General features: G+C 44.0%; 1 long non-coding RNA gene across 1 annotated transcript in view; it reads right to left on the reverse strand.

The window, feature by feature from the left end:
• Positions 1 to 16,170, reverse strand: part of LOC307212780 — a 362,404-nt gene extending 346,234 nt beyond the window's left edge. The window contains exon 1 of the long non-coding RNA XR_013837208.1: positions 15,909 to 16,170. This is a non-coding gene — a long non-coding RNA (uncharacterized lncRNA). The remainder of the gene's footprint in view (positions 1 to 15,908) is intronic.
• Positions 16,171 to 25,111: the final 8,941 nt, after the last annotated feature.

Below are 25,111 nucleotides of genomic sequence, written 5' to 3' on the forward strand. Positions count from 1 at the left end.
TAAATTTCTTTATGGTGGATGGAACGAGGAGAAACTAATCAGACTCTGGTGGATCCTGAATTGAACTGATCCTACCTTGCAACCCCTTGAACTGAGGGGGGCTGTTTCCCAAAGCACTGGATCAGGGCTCTACATGAATCTTGTGATCATTACTCCTATTGGAGCAATTTTGCTACAGTGGCACATTTCCTCGATACTTTGAGGACTCAAATCTGCCATAATCTGAATACTAAGAGTAATATAAACTGATCAGGAAATTTATTGAGGGTACTGACTGGTTGTATTTTATTTGATAACGTTCAGTTTCCAAGGCCTGAAGATGTGGACAACTAGTTCAATAAATGTGTCCTGTCAGCAGAAGTTCAGTAGGGCTTTCCTTCCTCTCCTCCACCTGTGCCCCCATGCCTCGACAATTGGCTCTGGGGTGGGGTTGGACCAGCACACAGGAGAGGAAAAGTGAGTAAGATCCTTGCCCTGATGCAACAATCATCTTACCACGATGTTGGACTTCAACAGACTGCCACATGGCAAGGAGAGCCTCATCTGAACATCTTAATTATACAGGAAGTGTTCCCTCAGGGAAACTGGTCCCAAGTTGTTTAGAAGCTTATGTCAACACTAAAACCTGGTCCAGTGGCAGGTTAAATTGGCAGGTAGTGCTGTTCTTTTAGAAGCAGTGTTACAACCTCATGGCAGTTCCATCCTCATGGGAGTCATAGCTCCAATAAGACGCTTAACTGCTGCAGATTCTGGGCCAGTTTTAAGGGCAGCTCCACATAGGGTACATTACAGTAAATCAATCCTGAGGTTAATAGTGCATGGATAATTGTGGCTAGGGCATCTCTGTCCAGGATTGGCTGAAGCTGAGAAAGTGTGCTGTTAGTCACCCTGGCCACCAATCTATGTGGGATGAAGAAGCACCCTAGAACATGTGCTTGTCCCTTCAGAGGACTGCATCCCCAACCAGAACAGGAAACCAACCCAGTTCCCAGACCTGCGAGTCACCCATCCACGGGGCCTCTGTGCGATCAGGATTGCGGGGGTGCAATTAGTGCCAGCACCGTCCGTTAAGAGTTTGGGTGTAATCTTCGATACCTCCCTCTCTATGGAGGCGCAGATTACAGCTATAACAAAGGCGCCATTTTTTCATCTCCGCCAAGCTAAGCAGTTGGCTCCTTACCTCTCTCGCCCTGACCTAGCCACTGTGATCCACGCGACGGTCACCTCCAGACTGGATTATTGTAACTCGCTCTACATGGGGCTGCCCTTGAGACTGACCCAGAAACTCCAGCGGGTGCAGAATGCCGCGGCGAGACTCCTTATGGGGTCTTCGCTGTGAGATCACATTCATCCAGTACTATACCAGCTGCACTGGCTCCCGGTGGAGTACAGGATCAGGTTTAAGGTGCTGGTTTTAACCTTTAAAGCCCTATACGGCCTAGGACCCTCGTACCTACGGGACCGCCTCTCCTGGTATGCCCCACAGAGAAACCTACGGTCTGCAAATAATAACATCCTCAAGGTCCCAGGCCTCAGAGAGGTTAGGCTGGCCTCAACTAGAGCCAGGGCCTTCTCGGCTGCGGCTCCAATCTGGTGGGACGCTCTGTCACAAGAGACTAGGGCCCTGCGGGACCTGACATCTTTCCGCAGGGCCTGCAAGACATAGCTGTTCCACCAGGCCTTTGGTCAGGGCGCAGCCTGACTCCCTCCTCTGGCAACCTGTACAGAATCTTGCTTAATCGGTTGCCATTAATTTGATTTTAATTAATTTTTATAATGAAATATTTTTAGAATGTGTGATTATTTGATTGTTTGATTATTTGATTATTGTTAGCCGCCCTGAGCCCGGCTTCGGCTGGGGAGGGCGGGATATAAATAAAATTTATTATTATTATTATTATTCAGCTAATTGGCCCTCATCCAGTCCACCACTGTTTCCAGGCACCGTTCCAGGGCTTGAATGGCCAAACCTGATTCAGATTTAACAGAGAAACAGAGCTGTGTGTCATCAGCATGTTGATAGCACTACACTCCAAATCCCCTAATGACAGCTCCCAATGGATTTTGGCATGGAAATTACCTTGGTTCCCCTGTGGGACAACCTTGACCATGGCATTCTTTAGCTGTCAGTATGGGCGGTTGGGAGTTTAGCTTTTCAGTAGTTCCACTCATACCCTGGATGCTGGGAGGTTTCCGCTTGACTCTTTGACATTCATGCTTCAGGGTCCTGCAGTGCTCTCTCCCCCATGCTTCTAAAATGTGCATGAAACTGCTCAGTGAGGTAATCCAAAGATTTGGAGTAAGATGTGACCGGTTGGCGGGTGACACCCAACTCTATTTCTCTTGCAGATCAACTTTGAAAGAGGCCTTGAAGTGCTAAACTATGGCTGAAAGTGTTGATGGACTGGATGAAGGACAACCAACTGAAGCTAACGTTCCGATTGGCTGCAGGAACTTCCTGCACTCAAAAAACATTCACAAACCGAAACACTTCCGGGTTTGCGGCATTCAGGAGCCAAAACGTACGAGTATCAAGGCGTTCGAGAACCAAGGTACCACTGTATTGTGATACGTAGTACATGGGATTACCTTTGAAAATGGTGTGGATCCGTTGATAAGTCCAGAACGTGGGTGCAAGGTTAGTGATTGGCACTGGTTGGTATTCCCCCCCCCCAATAATTTTTATTAAATTTTCCACAATTGTAACAAATATTGCAACAAACATTGCACAACCGTAGGACAGACCAGAACAACAACAAAAAAATACATCAAAGAAAAAAGACAAACAAACAATAAAAATGAACTTAATTGTTTTAAAAATCCAACCTTATGAACATATTAATTGACTTCCTCTAGTCCCTCCTTTCTGAGTTTCCTTGTATCTGAATGTAACAGCTTTCCAATATCATTATTAAACAACAATATTCCAATTATAATCAAATTTATTCACTTTTCTTACTGTTCTAAATCCCATTTATTTAATTAAATCCTAATTTAGTCCTAGGCCTATTTGGTACTTTCAAGTAATTTCAAATTTTTTATATTGGCACTTGTCAGTATGAATACATTACACCAGGGTTTCATCACCTTCACTGGCTCCCAGTCCTTTTCCAGGCTCAATTCAAGATGTTGCTTTTGACCTTCAGCACCCTTCATGGCTTGGGACCTCATCCTGCAGGATTGGTTCCTTCTACATGTACTAAAAAGGTAAAGGGACCCCTGACCATTAGGTCCAGTCACGGACGACTCTGGGGTTGTGGCGCTCATCTCACTTTGCTGGCCGAGGGAGCCGGCGTACAGCTTCTGGGTCATGTGGCCAGCATGACTAAGCCACTTCTGGCAAACCAGAGCAGCGCACAGAAACACCATTTACCTTCCCGCCGGAGCGGTACCTATTTATCTACTTGCACTTTGAGGTGCTTTCGAACTGCTAGGTTGGCAGGAGCTGGGACCGAACAATGGGAGCTCACCCCGTCACGGGGATTCGAACCGCCGGCCTTCTGATCGGCAAGTCCTAGGCTCTGTGGTTTAACCCACAGCGCCACCTGCGCCCCATTCATGTACTACCCAGGCATTAAGACACATTTCAGGTGAGGTGTGGCTTCCTGGTTGCGAAACGCACTCCCCAGCAAGGCTCATTTCGTGCTACTTTGTCATCATTTCAGTGCTACACGAAAACCTTTTCATTTCCCCAGGTCTTTTAAAATCCGCGTTTGCTTTTTAGAAGCCATTTCCAATTCTTGTTGTTTTTGTTTGCCGTTCTCGACTTTTACGTTGCATCATCTTTCTTTATTTCATTTATGAATGACTTCCCCTAAAACACCATGAAGCGATTTAACAGTAAAAACATCAACCTCTCCGCCTTTTGGCTAACATCAAGTGCAATAAAGGCATCAGCTCCCCCCCCCTTTTTTCTTTTTAAAATGCATTTATTGCATCTGGTTTCTATTTGTAATATTTTACCGTATTTTGGTTTTGATTTATAATGCTTTACGAGGTCTGTAAACCACTTAAGAGATGTTGCTAAAAATGTTAAGGAGCATATAAATTACTTAAATAAATAAATATCTGAAAACTAGTTCAAATTGAATACAGATATAGACTGAGGTTTTCCTTTTTAATCTGTTTAAAAAACTTGTAGGGGTTCTTGCTGCATTTCTAGTTGTTTTTGAGTTTATGTTAGGTTCCCTTAGAACTTTTCGTTAAAGTCCTAAACAAGGAAACAAAGAACACCCCCCAAAATAAAAAGACTCCTGCACTTCAGTGCGGTGAGAGAATGTACTATCACAATCATATGTTTTTCAATCTGAGCATATAGTCTGGGGGAAAATGAGAAATACTGCATTCTTGCCCCTCCCCATTAATCTACCTGAAATAAGTTGTTGAGAGATAGTTCACTATGTATATAAGAAGCTACACAATCTTATCCCCTGAAACAAATTAAGTTTCACGAGAAAGGAGGGGGATATCAGGAAATTAAAACATGATTAACTGAACTTCATGCTAATATTAATAATAAACAAGAGGCGACACCTTTGGTCAAACACTTTTTGAAATTCATGGCATAAATTTAATGACTTTTCTGGGCAATTAATATGCTGCCTTCTGAGACCAATAGTTTTAATAGCTTATTTATGAGCTCCTAAGCTTACCTCCCTCTTTAAAAACAACAGCCACAACCATTTTGTATGGCTTTAAAGAAGAAGAAGAAGAAAAAACAGGTGGAAAATCATTGTCTGGACAATCACAACTGATTATAAAAATTGTGGCGAGGCAAACAGTGAACTGTTTTTGGCAAAGGAAGTAATCCATAGGACTCCAATGATATATTATTGCAGGTAAGCAGCAAGCCCAAGAGAAAGAAGAGGGGGGGGGGGACTATTTGAATCTGAAATACAGAATGGAATTGTAAAGACATATCCTAAAGGCACTGACGTAAGTGTTAAAACGACAGATTTAGATCAACTTGAACCTATATATCTAGCAAAAAGGACAGTGCCTCAAACCATTCTTACAATGCAATCCTATGCCTGTTTACTCAGAAGTGCATTCCATTAACAGCAGATAAAATGTAAATTTCAGTGTATTGGTTCCCCCCTAAAGAATCCCCCGTCAGAATGGTACTTTTGAATCTGGGATAAAGCAATAATTTATAAGTTAACTTACCATGTTAATTTAACTTACTATGAGAACATACTGCATGAAAACTGATTTGTCGAAAGATGGACAATTTTTATTTGCTTCCAGAATGAGAAATGTGGTGATGATGTGACCCCATAGTCATTCTTCTTCTTCTTTAAATGTATATTTTTTGTTTTCTATTAATGACTTTTTCTTTTTACTGTATTTTTTATATATATACAGTCATACCTCGGGTTACAGACGCTTCAGATTGTGTTTTTTCGGGTTGTGGACCACCGAAACCCGGAAGTACCGGAACAGGTTACTTCCGGGTTTTGGTGGCCGCGCATGTGCAGAAGTGCTAAATTGCACTTTGTGCATGTGCAGACACATTAAATAGCAACCTGTGCGTGCGCAGATGTGCCGCTGCGGGTTGCGAACGTGCATCCCGCACGGATCACATTCACAACCCGAGCGTCCACTGTACAATGAAAGGAAAAGAGAAAATATAAGTACATTCCATTGAGTTCAGTGGAGCTTAAAGGTAAAGATAAAGGGACCCCTGACCATTAGGTCCAGTCGTGACTGACTCTGGGCTTGCAGCACTCGTCTCGCTTTATTGGCCGAGGGAGCCGGCGTACAGCTTCTGGGTCATGTGGCCAGCATGACTAAGCCGCTTCTGGCGAACCAGAGCAGCGCATGGAAACGCTGTTTACCTTCCCACCGGAATGGTACCTATTTATCTACTTGCACTTTGACGTGCTTTCAAACTGCTAGGTTGGCAGGAGCAGGGACTGAGCAACGGGAGCTCACCCCATCGCGTGGATTTGAACCGCCGACCTTCTGATTGGCAAGTCCTAGGCTCTGTGGTTTAACCCACAGCGCCACCTGCGTCCCTTTCGGTGGAGCTTACTTCTAGGTAAAGAGGTAGAGGATAGAAAGAGTTACATGATTACATAGGGTGTGATGCAGTGTAAGGTATTTGAGAGTTTACATTGTTGCACAAGTTGTTGTGGAAGCAGTAGTACTGTGGCTGCTCACGTTGTGTGTATGAGCTGAGACATTAACACTCCAACCACCTTCAGCCGTGTAATAATTTTGAGTTCAATATCTTAAGAAAAGAGTAAGCATGTTGGTTTTATTAAGCAGCAGTTACAACAAACACTGGGTTTCTGCTGGACCCCTTTCAGGCAGCCATGCTCCACTCCCTCCAGGGATCACCTCCAGATTCCCACATCAATGTCTCTTGTAAGGAAATGTCTCCAAAATACTATGACCATTACTCACTGCAAAATTGTGGTTTTGCCTGGTAGCAACAGCACCACCTTAGAGAGATTGTGATTCTTCTTCCATGGTCTACATAGGGGAAAAAAGAAGAGAGTGAGGAATTTGGTCCTAATACTTGCATTACAAATTTTGAACTTAGATGTGCTTCTGAGAGATCACATATCCAAGAAGTCTGATGTGTAATAATTTGTACAGTTTATTCAGGGATACACAACCTTCCATTCATAATCTGGTAGCTCACTATGTCTTCTTAATTCTTACTCTTTCTAACAAGCATGCTTATTATCGCCTCTCCTTTCCATCTTTCTCTTGTTGGTCAACTGATCTCGGTCTTCTGCTTCCACTTGTAATTCTTTTCTTCTCTGACCTACATTGACTTCCATATTTCCCTTTCACACTCAAGCACAGGATAGCTAACTAAGGGACAGATGTTCACGCCATGCAAATACAGGGTTACAGACACTTCAGGTTACAGACGCTTCAGGTTACAGACTCTGCTAACTCAGAAATAGTACCTCGGTTAAGAACTTTGCTTCAGGATGAGAACAGAAATCGTACGGCAGCAGGTGGCCCCATTAGCTAAAGTGGTACCTCAGGTTAAGAACAGAGTGAGATGAGCGCACAACCCTAGAGTCTGTCAAGACTGGCCCGTACGGGCAGGGGTACCTTTACCTTATGTTATACATGTCTATAATTTTGTTATCTTTAAATATTTCCAAATTCAAACATTGTACTTAATATTACAAGTGGGTTTTTTAAAAACCCTGCTGTTGTGTTAACTTCTTTACAATGCTTCTGTAAATATGCAATAAACATTTTCCATTCTTTTTTATATTTGCTGTCCTCTTGATCTCTTAGTCTTCCAGTTAATTTGGCGCCATTTCAACATATTCCATTAATTTACGTTGCCAATCTTCTTTGGTTGGGACTTAGTCATACATTACTCCCTTTTTTTTGTTTATAATTTTTTATTAGTTTTTTTTAACATATCATTTTCAAGAGTAATTAAACATACTTTTACATCTTATTCAAATTTTTGACTTCCATCAATCCTGTCTGAAAATTTTCCAATCTAATCTGTAAGTATGCATTTCTTATCTTCCCTATTACATTTCAAACTCATAACCAATATCTCTATCTTTTTCTACTTTGTAACACTTCGTATATTTCTCCTTACGAAACTTCTTGTAGTCCTACTAGCGTAATTTGTTGATTACAGTTGCTCTTCAAATAATTCATATACTTCTTCCAATCTTCTGTAAATCTCTGGTCCCACAGGTTTCGAATCCTTCCTGTCATTTTGTCCAATTCTGCATAGTCCATTAATTTCGTCTGCCATTCTTCTTTTGTCGGAATTTCTTCTTGTTTCCGTTTCTGGGCTTAGTCATACATAACTATCTAAAAAGACAGGAGTGAGCAAAACCATAGTTGCTGAGCACAGTGACGGAGGAAGCCGCTTGGGCGCCTGGGGCGGGGGGCCCAGGGGCTGGGCAAGCTGCCCATAGGGGCGGGGTCACCATGGGGCGTCTGGGGTCTGCCTGCCTCCTCCCACTCAGCTGCCCTACGGCTGGGGGGGAAGGCAGTGGGTGGGCCATTTGGGCAGCGTGGAGGCTGTGGGCGCCCAAGCCACCATGTCACTCAGGCACGTTGCAGGCCCTGCAATGAGTGCCACCCGGCATTCTGTCACCCCCTTCATTGGTGACACCCAGGGCGGATCGTACCTACCGCATCCCGCTTCCTCCTCCCCTGGCTGAGCATTCCTCAAATATGGAAGGAATGCAACATACATAATACCAGTCAATAATAGCTTCATGCCAAACTCTCATAGAATCAAAGAGTTGGAAGAGACCTTGAGGATCATTGTTCAACTCCCTGCAATGCAGACATATGCAGCTGTCCTTTACGGGGATCAAACCTGCAACCGTCAGGCTATCAGCACCGCACTCTAACCAACTGAGCTATGCAGGGTCCCAATGCAAGATTTCCTGGGCTATGCTTGTTTGTGTGTTTTACTTTTTTTTAGAAAAAATAACAAGAAGTGTCAATGAACTTTTTAAGCTCTTCTCCACTTTTGCCTCTCGTGCTGCACACCAATGGCCTGTGGACCCCAGAACGCTGTCCAGAAGGGAAGGTGGCCCTCAAGCTGCCCTAACCTTATACTGGAGAGAAGATTGAGCTTGTAGGCACATCTTCTGGTAGTGATCTTCATATTCATGAAATAATAATAATAATAATAATAATAATAATAATAATAATAATAATTTATTTATACCCCACCCATCTGGCTGAGTTTCCCCAGCCACTCTGGGTGGCTCCTCCCAATTGAGTGTTTAAAAACAATACAGCATTAAAAAAAACTTCCCTAAACAGGGCTGCCTTCAGATGTCTTTTAAAGATTGGATAGCTGCTTATTTCTTTCACATTTGAAGGGAGGGCGTTCCGCAGGGTGGGTGCCGCTACCGAGAAGACCCTCTGTCTGGTTCCCTGTAACCTCACTTCTCGCAATGAGGGAACAGTCAGAAGGCCCTCGGCGCTGGACCTCAGTGTCCGGGCAGAACAATGGGGGTGGAGACGCTCCTTCGGGTATACTGGACCAAGGCCGTTTAGGGCTTTAAAGGGAAGCACCAAGACTTTGAATTGTGCTCAGAAACTTACTGGGAGCCAATGCAGATCTCTCAGGACCGGTGTTATGTGGTCTCAGTGGCTACTCCCAGTCACCAGTCTAGCTGCCGCATTCTGGATTAATTACAGTTTCCGGGTCACCTTCAAAGGTAGCCCCACGTAGAGCGCATGGCAGTAGTCCAAGCGGGAGAAAACTAGAATCATAGAGTTGGAAGAGACCACAAGGGCCATCGAGTCCAACCCCCACTCTGGCGAGACAGTCTGCGGGCAGGTAGGGTCTTAGCCTGCTTCTGGTATTAGCTGTGCTTAATTTCTAAAATGAGAAATGCTGGTCAAGTCTTGACAGATCCACACCTTTTAGTCCAGCATTCAACGGTGGCCAACCCGATACTGCTGGAATCTCATAAGGAGACCATGATGGTGATGACCATTCCCTGCCATGTCTCTGCTGGAGGTTAGAGGTAGAGGTAGAGGTAACAGCCATGATAGGTGAGTTTTAATTCATCTATCATGGCTGTTATCCAGCTGAAGCTAGCTTGGATGCCCTTCCTCTCATCCCAGAAATGTGTGTGGCCTGTTATTTAGTAGGCAGAGAACAGAGTTTCTTTATATGCCTCAATGCTAAGTCCTGGCAAGTTCCAGTGCTAAGCCCTGGCAGCTAGGCTAGCAGCAGCACAGTGTAAAATGCCAACTCCAGAGAACCTGAGAATTCACAATTTGTGTGCGTGTCATTTTCAGTATTGGATCTGACTTCCGTTCAGTTTCAAAACACCAGCAGTTGAAAACTGAAAGTCCATTTCCTTTCGAAATCTGCTTCCCTCCCTTCCTCCCTCCCTCCCTCCCTTCCTTCCTTCCTTCCTTCCTTCCTTCCTTCCTTCCTTCCTTCCTTCCTTCCCCCCCTTTTTAAAAAAATCTGTTTATCTTGCATCACCTTAAATCTCCATAATTTCACACCTTTATATCAGTGTTCTGTGGTAAAGGCAGCTTGTCTGCAGAGAAATGGTGTTGGAGAGCAACTGTTTCTTGCTTTCCATGAGGCTTGTCTAGGCAAATACTTGTTATGATTCTAAATACTTCTGCAAATATTAAAGATTAATCCCGTCCCCGTGATCAGAGTGCAAGCCTTCAGCTGACCCACAAAGCCCAAAGGATTAGCTGGCTTTTTGAAACAGATGCCGATATAATTACACAGGAAGAAACATGACTCGCTGGTTTGAAAAGACACCTTCAGGTAACATATCAGTGTTCAAGGAGGCATGTTGTAATGCTGGAAACTGACAAGGTGGCTTAGAGTCTCAATTGACTGTTCGCCTTTGTTTAGCTTCTCATATCAGTGAGGTACCTACCGCTTTGACATAGGAAGAAACCCCACCCCCAATGAAAATTATAACAGTTGAGAGGAGAAGGTTGGGCAACTGGAACTTCCCTAATCTGATCAGACTTGCTTCCCACTCTCTCAGGCATAAATATCCAGCACTATTACACCTTTGATTTACGGCCATGCATGGATCACCATAGCACAGGTGCTTTTGAATTATGCATTCTCTTAACAGAACATTAAACCTTATGGTGAAACAGAATGGGCCAACATGTAACTATTATCTTTGATAGAGTGGACTGGAGGAAGCAGAGCTTCATGTTCCCTTGCCATGGAAACTTTTTTCTTTCCCCCTTTGGTTGCATTGCCTGAATGAGTGTTATAAATAACGCTTTGTTCCTTCTTGTGCATAAATAGTGTTTGTATTACTTGGCAGAAGCGTGATAGATTGCTGATCACTGTTAAGAAGGGGAGATTAAGGTCTGACACATGAAAATAGCTGTGTGCCTGCTGGCAAGTCGGATCCTGCACAGAACTGTTAAAAGAACCTGGCAGCCCTTTTGGCTCCTTGACTTCTGAGGGAGGGAGAGGGAATAGCGGAGAGAAACATATCTTTGAATAACTTGACAACCCATCTGTCCTTGGTTCATCATATTAGGTTATGACCCAAAGTTGCTGCAATATGTAGGAAATCAAGTTTGATTTTGTAATATACGGTAGTCAAATGAGTGCTTTGGAGTGCCATGCCTGCGATCAATAAGAAAGCGGTAACTACATTTGCTTGTCATATGATGATATTGATGTAAAAACATAATGGTCAGAATTATAAAATCAATGCCATAATTTAATCAGGAATGTTTATTGATACTGTTAAAGTTGAATTCAATAGCTCATGGTACGCAGTTAATTTCCTACCTGTCAGCAGAGGTGCGGGGAGTAAGGAAGGAGACGTATTGAGATGTTCTTCCTTCAGCAGACTGGAGTTAATTTGGGTGGGGGAGGGAGAATTAGCAGAGGCACATGATTTTAATAGACACTCATTTGTTGTAATAGAGCACTGACAAAAAGGAACCTTTGGATATTGAGAAGAATGTGTGTGTCTCTGATGAAACAGACAAGGCCTTTTGTTTCAGATGATCAGTTCTAGCTTTCAAGTTTCATGGGCAGACATTTTCTGATCCTTTGCATATATTAATCTAACCAAAGCATTATAGTCATACCACCCTGTTGTAAAAAGAGAAGCCTCTTTTAATGCTTTGATCGGGCAGAAATGGGCCATTACGCCATTCTTTTGCTAAACCAGCCTTCCTCAACCTAGTGCCCATCAGATGTGTTGTGCAACACGCATCAGCCCCAGTCCTCAATAGCTTCCACAGCCCTGATGGACTCGTCCACTCAGGCTGTCAGGAGTGCATGCAGGAGCCAGGCCCTGTGACCAGTAGGGCTTCGCAGGACTGGGGCTTTCCTAAGTTTGTTCTGAAGGCGCGGCTGCACAGGTGAGGCCGATTGGTAACTCACAGCACCTGGTGGCAAGAGCCAGAAAGGGATGTAAGGACCTCATTTCCCTTTGGCTCTTTGCCACAACAACACGCTTCCTGCCTTGCTGTGTTTGGTTCTTCACTCCTGGCTTCCTGACCCTCGGATTACGGACTCCTGGCTTCCGGACTCCTATTCCTGCTCCCACCCAGCTGTCTTGTCCCCGGTCCCGACATCCTCAGCCGGGACTTCAACCGCCCCTAAACGGACCTTCTAACTCTTTCCCGCTTCTAACCTATTGGAAGAATTAAGAGGCTGGGGAAAGTCAATTATGGGTGACTTCAACTCTGTCCACATTTGAAGACTTTCCATAGCCATGGAATAATAGCAAGGCAAAACAATTTAGTGCTTCTTATGCCCAGTAAGTGTGAAATCAGGAAGCTATGCTGAATATTCTGAGGATGGGAATGATGGTGCTTGAGGTACTTAAATGCCGAGTTTCAAAGTGTCTTTGAGAAGCAAACGTAGGATGCAGTAACCGTCAGCAAGAGGAGGGTGTGGCTGAAGTACTCAAAATTCCTTGTCCAGTTGCTCTTAATGCTGGGAGAAGGAAGATGCTATTGGCTGAATCCCTGGACTCTAGCCCAACCCCATGGACACCCATGTGTTAGTGCACACACAGAGATGGCCATACAGTGGTTTCCGGGTGCCTGCGATCTTTGCATGAACAGGTATTCCAGTGACACGGAGCTGTATAGGCTTTCACAGTGCCGATGAATGTTCAGGGGGTGGGGGCAGTGCAATGAATGATGTCAGGACGTGGGCATCAGTGCTGCTCTGCTTCCCACGTGTTGCTTTTGTGATTCAAGAAGGACTGAAGAGGCCAGCATTATTGGTTACTGTTGGTTTCTGTTTCCCTCACTGAGCAGCTGCTGGTAGTCACAGGACTATGTTTTCATTCCACAGTCCAGATACTGTTGGATTCCCACGGGAAAGGGAGACGGGATGTGACGTTTTACTGGTTTCCTGTTTCCCTTGTTCTGTTGTTTTGTTGTGGAGTTGTTCTCTGCTTCTCACAGAGACAGGATGTATATTTCTTTGCTCTCAGCATAGCTGGATCTGAATTTAACTAACAGTTACAAGTGTCCTAAGATGACAGCCTCTGGTTGTGTAACATAGACTTGATTCCACTGCTGCTGTATTTTCTAATTCTACAGACGTTGTTCCTCCATTTAAAAACAAATAAATGTCAAATGCTGTGAGTGAGAAAGCCATTGAAGTGCTTCCCTGAGGCCCTGACAGAAAAGTAACCGAGTCTCCATGAGTTGGCCACCAAAGCCTGTATGGAGACTCCCGAGGGGCCAGGAAAGGCAGAGTAGCTGCACACGACTGCCATTTACCATTGCTATCTAAACTAATGGAGACCACCTGCCCTATGGGAAGGAAGAAGAAAGTGAGGCCTGCTCCAGCCAGCTTGTGGCCTCCCTCCCAAGAGGGCAATGGACACCATCTGCCCAGAAGGAACATCTGAATCTGGATCCTGCATCTGTGGGGCTGCCTGCTTTTTTTCTGGTGACCATGCATTTTTTGTTACCTGCTTTGAGGACACTAGTCAACAAAAGGGATCTAAAACTACTAAATTAATAATAATAATAATATACTAAGGTTGTAGCAGGAAGAAGAAAAGAATAGTGCATCTGATGTACAAAATGGACCTAATGAATGTGCATGGAAGAGTTCTTAGTCTACCTGGGTTTGGTCTACAGATGGAAGACTTTCCTGGAACAGCACTGTATTCTTCTGGGTCATATTGGAGAAGCAGTCAAAGGATCAAAGAAAGGCCAGTGCAGTCGACCTGAAAGCAAAATGGAAGTCTGCAGAGGAGATGATAGATTATCTGGGGTTTTATTACGAACCTTCTGCTATTCTCTTTTGTGGTTATCACAGTTTTCCAGAGGAAGTGGTAGTCGCTGTGAGAGGACAGAGAAGGGCAATGAAGGAAACCAGGATATAGAAAGTATGAGCTATGAAGATTGACTTAAAAACCTTAATCTTTCAAAAGGCATTTTCCATGTGGCTTCCCTGTGCCATATAAATTTTTAAAGTGCGTAGATAAAGCTGCACATACATCATGATGTCATAAACTTCACGGAAAACATTTGGTTCTTTGTCTGCTGTGGAAATATTGCCCTGTTGTAATTTTCTGTGAAATGTGGTATACTAAGGTTAAAGAATGGTATATTTCTCATCTTTCATCGCCACACACCCAGACAGATGAAATGTACAAATCCATTGCGCCTGGGGGTTGGGGTCCAGGCCTCTCTGAATGTCATGAAATCTTCCAGTAGTTTAAAAGGGCAATTGCAGATCTTATTCATTGGTATGCTTTTATGCTGTGCTTTAGCCTTTGTTTGATGGCAACCAGAGGACCATTCATAACAATCAGGAAGACTTCATTTGTGTTTGTTTTTGCTTGCAATTAATCCATGACCAACTGTGAAATTTGCTATTTTACCATAACCAGCCCATTTCATTTGTCATCTCCTTCTGGAATCCACAGAGGGCTGGAGACAGGGGAACTCTCAGCCTAGCCCAATGACACGCACTGGAACAAAGGAAGATGTGCACATGACAAAAAAATAAAATAAAAATAAGGAAAAATGAATACAGATCAGCCATTCGGAAATGTGTCTCATGCCAAAAAAGGAGAAGATATTGTACGCGTAATACGAGTCCCACCATGAAAGGATGCTTAGGGAAAATGACTCTTCTGGGTACAAAAAGAGCAATTATATGGCACCCTGGGAGAAAGTAAAATATGTAAACGTATATGAGATGCCAGACAAGCTGAGCTGGCAAAGGGTACTTGATATCTCATCATTATTGGCATGGCACTACAGTCTAAAAAGGACCAAGAGTCTGCCCTAAATATACTTGCTCTCTGAGCAGGAATTAGACTCTACAAAAGAAAGGTTGTAGCACAGTGGTATAAGATCCCAGTGGTAGCAGATCCCAATGCACTCAGAAGATCCCAGATTTTGTCCCCGGGATCTCCACACAAGGCTGGGAAAGACTCATTTAAAGTTTTGTTATCTGTTGTGGTCATTATATTGTCCCACTTCTGGCAAAGGATTAATGATTCAGCTCCTAGGTATCCATAGCTGAAGCCCAGCATTGGGGGGAACGGAAATTGCAGCTGTACTCGGCTGCCTGCTGCTGCTTGAGGACCTGGCTGGGACAAAGAAAGGAAAAGGTGGGCTTAGGGCAGGTGTCAGCCATGGCATCTGCTTAAAGATGAAAGGCATGTTGATGCTGGGCATCCTGCCACAAGGAGCAGCCTGCTTCACCCTGCTGGGTTGTAGGGCTGGCCCTGCCTTGAATAATAATAATAATAATAATTTATTATTTATACCCCGCCCATCTGGCTGGGTTTGCCCTGCCACTCTGGGCGGCCTCCAACAAAACACTAAAATACAATAACCTATTAAACATTAAAAGCTTCCCTAAACAGGGCTGCCTTCAGATGCCTTCTAAAAGTTTGGTAGTTATTTTTCTCTTTGACATCTGGTGGGAGGGCGTTCCACAGGGCGGGCGCCACTACCGAGAAGGCCCTCTGCCTGGTTCCCTGTAACTTGGCTTCTTGCAGCGAGGGAACTACCAGAAGGCCCTCAGTGCTGGACCTCAGTGTCCGGGCAGAATGATGGGGGTGGAGACGCTCCTTCAGGTGTACTGGACTGAGGCTGTTTAGGGCTTCAAAGGTCAGCACCAACACTTTGAATTGTGCTTGGAAACGTACTGGGAGCCAGTGTAGGTCTTTCAAGGCCGGTGTTATGTGGTCTCGGCGGCCGCTCCCAGTCACCAGTCTAGCTGCCGCATGTGTAGCTCAAGCCTTAAAGAAAGGATAGCCAAAGGGGATGCCTCCAGATGTTGTGGACTACCATCAGCCCCAGGCACCAAAGACAATGATCAGGGATTGTTAGGGTTGCAGTCCAAAACACTGGGAGGTCACCATGTTGACTATCCCTTCCTTAGAGAAACAGAGATCTATTCCTACGATCATCTTCTGGCAATGAATCTTATTTACCGTATTTTTTGCTCTATAAGACTCACTTTTTCCCTCCTAAAAAGTAAGGGGAAATGTGTGTGCATCTTATGGAGCGAATGCAGGCTGCACAGCTATCCCAGAAGCCAGAACAACAAGAGGGATTGCTGCTTTCACTGCGCAGTGATCCCTCTTGCTGTTCTGACTTCTGGGATTCAGAATATTTTTTTTCTTGTTTTCCTCCTCCAAAAACTAGGTGCGTCTTGTGGTCTGGTGCGTCTTATAGAGCGAAAAATACGGTAGTTTTCTTGCTTTTGTAATAAAAGCCATTTACCATTTTCAACCCAGTCTACACGTATGTTGGATTTGAAATTGTTTTCCTATATGGCAATGTTTTAACTTTTTCTATATATGAAATCATTTTATATATGTTTTTACTGGTGGTGTTTTCCGTTGTTGAAGTCATTTTGAGATGTTTCACAGGAAGCAATTCCTAAATGAATATGAATGAATAAATAACTTTTAAACTAGCTTTTTATTTAAATGAAATCATTTTGCATTGCATGAATTGATGCTGGTTGGTGCAGAATTCTTCTGTATTTTGTTTAAAATCACGTTGCATTCTGCTGATTTACAGATTTTAGTCCACGAAGGCTAACTGCTCTTCCCTGAAAAGTTAGCACACATCTTCATTAGCTTCAGAGTCTCTGATATGGGGAATAGTTGAGTGAATTCCACTGATGAGGTAAGACCACAGTCTGGCAAGTTTGGTCTTATAGGACCAGGTCTCCCCTGAGTGGGTAGGTGGGGGCCGTTGGGATGGGTTGCTGCTGGAGACTGGTGGAATCCAACGGTTTCCTGAACCTTGTGGGGGAATTTTCAAGTTGCTAGATCCTGTTAAGGCAAGATACAAAAGGAACATGTGCTGGGCTGTTCACATCACTCCTGAGGGTCCTCTCTTATCCTCGGAGGAGCACGATTAGCTCCACAACCCTCCAGAGAGCTCAGACTATTAAACAGGTCAGACGACAGAATGCAAATAGTGTAAGAGTCAGTATGAAGCTGACAGGACACGTTGGGTGGCAATGAAGGTGACAAAGAAAGCTTAGTTCGCTGCCTCCCTCACACCCATGAGGAGCTCTATAGCAGAGCTATTCTGGGTGGTGAGAGGACTGTTGACATCTGTCCTGGCCAGTGGAGTATTGGAATTCTCAGACACCTGCTGTGACAAGTTTGCCAGATGCTTTGAGGATAAAGTCACTCATCTCCATGCCAGGTGAGGTGTCCGATGAAACAGCTTGCCTGAACTTGAGGGATCAGTTTCACTTGATGAGACCTGAGGAAATGGACAAGGTGCTCCTAAAAAAATAAAAACACATTTTTATGCAGGCTTTTCCTCATCCATAAGATGGGATCCAATACCTTCTCCCTCTCTCCCTCTCTCCCTCTCCACCCCCCCTTATGTATGACTGGCAGGAATCCATTAGGCAATACAGTTTTGTTTTGTTTTTTGTTTTACAGAACACATGCACACAAACACAAGCTGTCCAACAGATGTTTGCATAAAACAGCATGAACGCCTGATGGCGAGGAGGAGAGGTATATTTGTTAACTCTGTATTCTCTATTCATAGTCCTTTCAGCCCCCCAATAAATTTTTGAGGGTGCTGCTGCCCTCAAGTTGGTGGGCATTGCCATTTAAATGATGTGTGTGTGCGCTGCATCTTGTGATTGGTTATGTGGGGCAGGGCTTACCTGCCCCTGCCCCCAATATTTTATTCACGTTGGCATACTTGTCTCTTTGTCTCTTTATTGTTTATTCTAACCCAGAATGAAAACTTTGTCACTCTGGAACATGATGTTTACCTACAAGCAAAAGGTTCTGGCCGTTCATGGCTATTGTGTTTAGCAAAACCGCCACCCACTGCTTCTTATTTCATCTGCCTCTCCTTAAATGTACAGGAGGGGGAAAAGGTTTTAATTAAAAAGAATTAAAATATGCTGGCAGTTAAAATGTGCTAGTATTGTACCTCCCCTAGTTCAGACCAAACTGATATTTTAAGATCTCCTGAGGAGATCCTACTGGTTGATTCATGAGCGGCAGATTGTCGCCTGTTGACAACATGGAAACAGGATAGCACCCAATCTCTAGAAGGCCCTCCCTTGTGTACATTGTAGGCAGAGACAATAATGAACTTTAAATTCCTTTTAAAAACTTACGCGTTTATGCAAGCTTTCCTGGACTCACTCACTCTCTCTTACATTGCCCAGTTTTATTGGTAACACGCAATTGTGTTTCGTTGTATCTCATATTTTTCTAGTTGTGTCTAGTTATGCAGAAACTGCTGCATTTTCTTTTTTTTTCTTTTTTTCTGCATAATTTTTATTGTTTTTTTAAATCATAACAAACAAGAAAGTAAAACAATTTACGCCTTGTTATCACAGATTTCTTTCTATAAGACTTCCTTCAGCTTCCCCTGAAATCATCCATACGCTAATTTAACAAATTCACACAAATCCTAGCTTATATTGACATTATTTTCTCTTTCCTTCTTTTTCTCTTTAGACAATATTCCAACCTTTTCACAGAGCTTTTTTAAACCCAACTAGCGTTATCTGACCTTCACTTATATTTTCCAGATATTCCACAAATTTCCCCCAGTCCTCAATGAACCTTTGGTCTTTTAAATATCTAATTTTCCCCGTCAATCTGTCCATCTCCGCGTATTCTAGTAGTTTTGCTCTCCATTCCTCAAGCGTCGGTATGTTCTGTTGTTTCCACTGAAACTGCTGCATTTTCATTGTTTTATGCAAACTGCTTAGAGTTGTTTATTATATGAAGTGGTAAAAGAATTTATAAATAAATAATGGAATTAGAGTAAAACCTTTTTTTTAAAAAAAATTTACAGTATTCTTAGCACTGGAGATGCTAGAAATCCACTCTTCTGGAATGTGGAATGAGTCCACCGAGCAGACAGTCATTGCTCACGACAGAGCCATTCTACAAGCTGCATACTGCTGCTTTTCACCTCCGTCCTGGAAAAAAAAAGTCCTTGTGCAGTCGGTGCTAAATCAGAATTTCCCAGACCACTATGAATGCTTTGATGTGCACCTGGGCAGCAATGCTTATGATACTTTAAAGACTGGATTAAGCTGACTGCTTCAAGAGACAGATGACTGACAGTGGCTATGGACACCATGCAGAAGCAGGGGAGAGGTGATGCAAACACACTTCCATTGTAGTTTGTATGTGGAAACTCATATGCTTCTGCCATGAGGGTTTCTAGAGGTATCTCTACCTGGAACCTGTGCATCTTGCCATGCCCTGGCCTTTGATGTTACACCAGAAGTTGAAAAGAGGTGTTTCCCTGGCCTTTCCCTCTTTCTCCCCACACTCAGTCAGTAGAGCATGAGACTCTTAATCTCAGGGTCGTGGGTTTGAGCCAAAAGACTGGACAAAAGATTCTTACATTACAGGGGATTGGACTAGATGGCCCTTTTGGTCCTTTCCAACTCTACAATTCTATCCCAGCTCCTGCCAACCTAGCAGTTCGAAAGCACGTCAAAGTGCAAGTAGATAAATAGGTACCACTCCAGCGGGAAGGTTAATGGCGTTACTGTGCACTGCGCTGGTTTTGCCAGAAGCGGCTTAGTCATGCTGGCCACACAACCTGGAAAAACTGTCTGCGGACAAACGTCGGCTCCCTCGGCCAGTAAAGTGAGATGAGTGCCGCAACCCCAGAGTCGTTTGCGACTGCACTTAACTGCCAGGGGTCCTTTACATTTACCTTTAAAACATACACAATATTTCCCTGCAAATGTGATACAGTCAGTGTATATATCTTTTGGAGACCTATATATCTTCTTGCTCCATGTCCCATGGAGTCGGGACACGGGTGGTGCTGTGGGTTAAACCACAAAGCCTAGGACTTGCCAATCAGAAGGTCGGCGGTTTGAATCCCCGCAACGGGGTAAGCTCCCGTTGCTCGGTCCAAGCTCCTGGCAACCTAGCAGTTTGAAAGCACATCAAAGTACAAGTAGATAACTAGGTACCACTCCAGCGGGAAGGTAAACAGCGTTTCCATGTGTGGCTCTGGTTTCACCAGAAGCAGCTTAGTCATGGTGGCCACATGACCCGGGAAAACTGTCTATGGACTAATGCCGGCTCCCTTGGCCAGTAAAGCGATATGAGTGCCACAACCCCAGAGTCGTTCGCGACTGGACTTAAGGGTCAGGGGTCCTTTACCTTTTTAGTAATATATGATGACGAAGAGGCACTTCAAGGCTGGTGCCAGGGCACAGCATCTTGGGGCAGTGGCCAGGGCCGCAGAATACTTGCAGGGACCACTCCTGATTATTATTACTTTAATTATTAGATGTTTAGGAAGTTGAGGTCATTTTAACCTGTCTTAGTATTTTAACTTTTGTATGTTTTAAAATACTGTTGTGTTCCTCTCTCTCTTGATTTTCTTGTTTTATCTTTTTGTAAACCACTTGGAGTGTGGTTCCTTTTTTACAATCAAGCGGTGTATAAATGTCATTAAATAATAACAATATATAATAATTAATCATTATTACTTTAATCAGCACCAGAAGGCTAGGCCTGAGAGCTGCTATTTCAGTTTCCCACAATGCTCCGGAGTGATGCTTTGTTAGAGACACTGCTGAAAATTAAAAGGGCTAAGCCCAGCCAATCAGGAGGTCCTGCTTTAAAGCTGCTATGGTTTGCAGCAGCCTCCATATTCAGACATTGTGAGCCAGAGAACAGCACATGATCCAGGGAAGGGAAAAGACATGGCTCTTCGTGAAAAGCTGCATTGGTGCAGCTTTGTGCAACCTAACATGAGTATGTGTAACATTCCACAAGCCTCCTTCTACACAGTGGCAGGAAGCACTGGGTTATACAAACAGAAGAGTTTGAGGTTTGCAGCTGTTGCAAATCTCAAATCTACGTGCCAGGGGTGCCAACTTGAATAAAATATTGTGGGGGCCCATGTAAGGCCTGCCCCCACATAATCGATCACATGACGCAGTGCACACACACCATTTGAATGGAAATGCCCACCAACTTTGTCGGGGCCTGGCCCTCTCAAATACTTTGTTGTGCGGGTTGAAGCCCCCACGGCCTCTAGGAGTTGGCTCCTATGCTATGTGCAATAGTAACCCAGTTTCATTTGAGCTGGATTCAGTTTAATAGGATTTACTCCATGCAAATGGTTGTATTATAAAAGGATTAATTAACAGCGTGTGTCTACTCAGAAGTAAGAGCCACTAAATTCAATGGAACTTACTCCCAGGCAAGCTAGCATGAGATTTCTGCCTTTAATGAATTTCATGAAATGTAAGGTGTTTGAACCTGTTAGATGGCATATCAGTACATTTAAAGCACTCATACCATTGTCATGGGCTTTTAAGACACTTGAACTCAGGACACAAGGAAGAAACCTCCTAGGAGGAAGGCACACTTGGCAAATCCACACCGTGATCAACTCGCACCCGGAAACCAATGTCCCCACTGTGGAAGGACGTGTGGATCCAGAACTGGCCTCCACAGTCACTTACGGACTCATTGTTAAAATGGAATACAATCTTACTCGGCTACGAGGAGAAGGAGTTTGGATTTGATATCCCGCTTTATCATTAGCTGAAGGAGACTCAAAGCGGCTAACAATCTCCTTCCCTTCCTCCCCCACAACAAACACTCTGTGAGGTGAGTGGGGTTGAGAGAATTCAAAGAAGTGTGACTAACCCAAGGTAACCCAGCAGCTGCATGTGGAGACGCGGAGACGTGAACATGGTTCACCAGATTACGAGTCTACCACTCTTAACCACTATACTACACTGGCTGATCACTACACTGGTGATCGCCAAAGAAGAAGAAGCATAATTAGTTTAATTCACATTGAAATGGTAAAGGTTTAATGTTGGGGGAAATCCACTGGTGCAAATTGTGAGACTCTAAGCTCCTAAATGAGTTAATGGTTAACTATTGATTGTTCTTTACTCTATGCTGAGAGTGAACCTTGGACCATGTGACAAAGGTATAGAGTTGCATATTGGCCGTCTTGGAAGCCGGTGGCCGGCTGTTTTCTTTGTTCTCCCAAGACCCTATGGACTAAAGAGGTATAAAAGACTCTCCTGAAGGGAAAGGGAAGGGAAACAGCTCCAGGCTAATGGAGGCTGGAATGGGGAAGAGACAAAGTTATGATCTCAATCCTGTTTAAAGTTATTTCTAAGAAGATGCCGAGCCTGTGTGGGATATGCACAAGATATGGAACTGTTTGGATGTATCACCTACTGTTTTTTGTTATATTTTAAAGAAAGTTCCACAAGTAAAAGTTTGAATAATATCTAATGGGTCTGGACAATGCTTCACTCCAAAAGGACTCAGTTTTCATGCATGTTTCAATATTAATATCTGCAGTAACTACTTCATATGTTTTTGAATTATGGTGCTGGAGGAGACTCTTGAGAGTCCCATGGACTGCAAGAAGATCAAACCTATCCATTCTGAGGGAAACCAGCCCTGAGTGCTCACTGGAAGGACAGATCCTGAAGCTGAGACTCCAATACTTTGGCCACCTCATGAGAAGAGAAGACTCCCTGGAAAAGACCCTGATGTTGGGAAAGATGGAGGGCACAAGGAGAAGGGGACGACAGAGATGGTCGGACAGTGTTCTCGAAGCTACCAGCATGAGTTTGACCAAACTGCGGGATGCAGTGGAAGACAGGAGTGCCTGGTGTGCTCTGGTCCATGGGGTCACGAAGATTCGGGCACGACTAAACGACTAAACAACAACAACAACAACTTCATGGTTCTACCCAAGAATCTTGGAAACTGTAGTTTGTTAAGGTTGCTGACCTCACAATTGTACAGTTCCCAGGGTCCCCCAAGTGGTCCAAGGATCTGTTACATATATGGTGTGTGGGTGTGACCTAGTTGCTTACCCAGCTTAGCATATTCTACTCTGATTGGCAGAAGCTTTCCTGCCTCTCAAGGAGGGAGTCTTCTGCATCACGACGCTTTTAATAGGGATGGCAGGACTTTCACCTGGGACTTCCTGCATCTGAATCATGTGCTGTACCACTAAGCTGCGGCCCCAATGCATGGATCTTGGCCAAAGATATTTCCCTAATTAAAGGGTTTGCTTCATTGGCCAAAACAAGAAGAAATTACTCAAATTAACCAATTCTGAGTTAATTTGACTATTACTCTGAGTATTCAAATTACCTCTTGGTATTCAAATGATCTGTCCTTTCCAATCTTTTTGAAAGGAGTAGCAGCACTAAATGGCTTTCTCAAACTGATTTTTCTAATATCTAAAGGTCTCAGCCAATTTTTGAGATTAACTACATCCTAAATGTCAGTTTAATAAAGTGGGTTCATTGCTGGAACTCGGGGAAATAGTAGGCTTGAAACTAAGTTAAAAAAAAACTTTTAAAAAATGAAATTTAGTATTCCTTGAAGCACAGTTGAGTGGGCTGCTGTGTACCAGTTCATTTCATCAAGGTTTTTCTTTCTCTTCTCGCCCTTGGTAATAAAATTCTTTATTGGGTGTACTTTTCCTAAAATGAAGCTTTTGGGGTTTTTGGTTTTTTAATGGTCCTATCGAGGACAAAAACCTGAATGCCAGGTTCTAAGTCGGGGTAAACAGAGCAGAGTTATTCATATATTTGTTTACGTGTTTTGTATAGTGTCCCTCGGGGTGGGGGTGGCGCTGTGGGTTAAACCACAGAGCCTAGGACTTGCCGATCAGAAGGTCAGAGGTTCGAATCCCCGCGACGGGGTGAGCTCCCATTGCTCGGTCCCTGCACCTACCAACCTAGCAGTTCGAAAGCACGTCAAAGTGCAAGTAGATAAATAGGTACCACTCCGACAGGAAGCTAAACAGCGTTTCCGTGTGCTGCTCTGGCTCGGCAGATACAGCTTGTCACACTGGCCACGTGACCCGGAAGTGTCTCCGGACAGCGCTGGCCCCCGGCCTCTTCAAAGAATCATAGAATCATAGAGTTGGAAGAGACCACAAGGGCCATCGAGTCCAACCCCCTGCCAAGCAGGAAACACCATCAGAGCACTCCTGACATATGGTTGTCAAGCCTCTGCTTAAAGACCTCCAAAGAAGGAGACTCCACCACACTCCTTGGCAGCAAATTCCACTGTCAAACAGCTCTTACTGTCAGGAAGTTCTTCCTAATGTTTAGGTGGAATCTTCTTTCTTGTAGTTTGGATCCATTGCTCCGTGTCCGCTTCTCTGGAGCAGCAGAAAACAACCTTTCTCCCTCCTCTATGTGACATCCTTTTATATATTTGAACATGGCTATCATATCACCCCTTAACCTCCTCTTCTCCAGGCTAAACATGCCCAGCTCCCTTAGCCGTTCCTCATAAGGCATCATTTCCAGGCCTTTGACCATTTTGGTTGCCCTCCTCTGGACACATTCCAGTTTGTCAGTGTCCTTCTTGAACTGTGGTGCCCAGAGCTGGACACAGTACTCCAGATGAGGTCTGACCAGAGCAGAATACAGTGGCACTATTACTTCCCTTGATCTAGATGCTTTACTCCTATTGATGCAGCCCAGAATTGCATTGGCATTTTTAGCTGCCGCGTCACACTGTTGGCTCATGTCAAGTTTGTGGTCAACCAAGACTCCTAGATCCTTTTCACATGTACTGCTCTCAAGCCAGGTGTCACCCATCTTGTATTTGTGCCTCTCATTTTTTTTGCCCAAGTGCAATACTTTACATTTCTCCCTGTTAAAATTCATCTTGTTTGTTTTGGCCCAGTTCTCTAATCTGTCAAGGTTGTTTTGAAGTGTGATCCTGTCCTCTGGGGTGTTAGCCACCCCTCCCAGTTTGGTGTCATCTGCAAATTTGATCAGGATGCCCTTGAGTCCATCATCCAAGTCGTTGATAAAGATGTTGAATAAGACCGGGCCCAAGACAGAACCCTGTGGCACCCCACTAGTCACTCTTCTCCAGGATGAAGAGGAACCATTGATTAGCACCCTTTGGGTTCAGTCAGACAGCCAGTTACAAATCCACTGAGTGGTAGCATAGTCAAAACCGCATTTTACCAGCTTCTTTACAAGAATATCATGGGGCACCTTGTCAAATGCCTTGCTGAAATCAAGGTAGGCTATATCCACTGCATTCCCTTCATCTACCAGGGTTGTAATTCTGTCAAAAAATGAGATCAGGTTAGTCTGACATGACTTATTTTAAAGAAATCCATGCTGACTATTGGT

Source organism: Podarcis cretensis (assembly GCF_951804945.1).
Source record: "Podarcis cretensis genome assembly, chromosome: 3".
Taxonomy (NCBI): domain Eukaryota; kingdom Metazoa; phylum Chordata; class Lepidosauria; order Squamata; family Lacertidae; genus Podarcis; species Podarcis cretensis.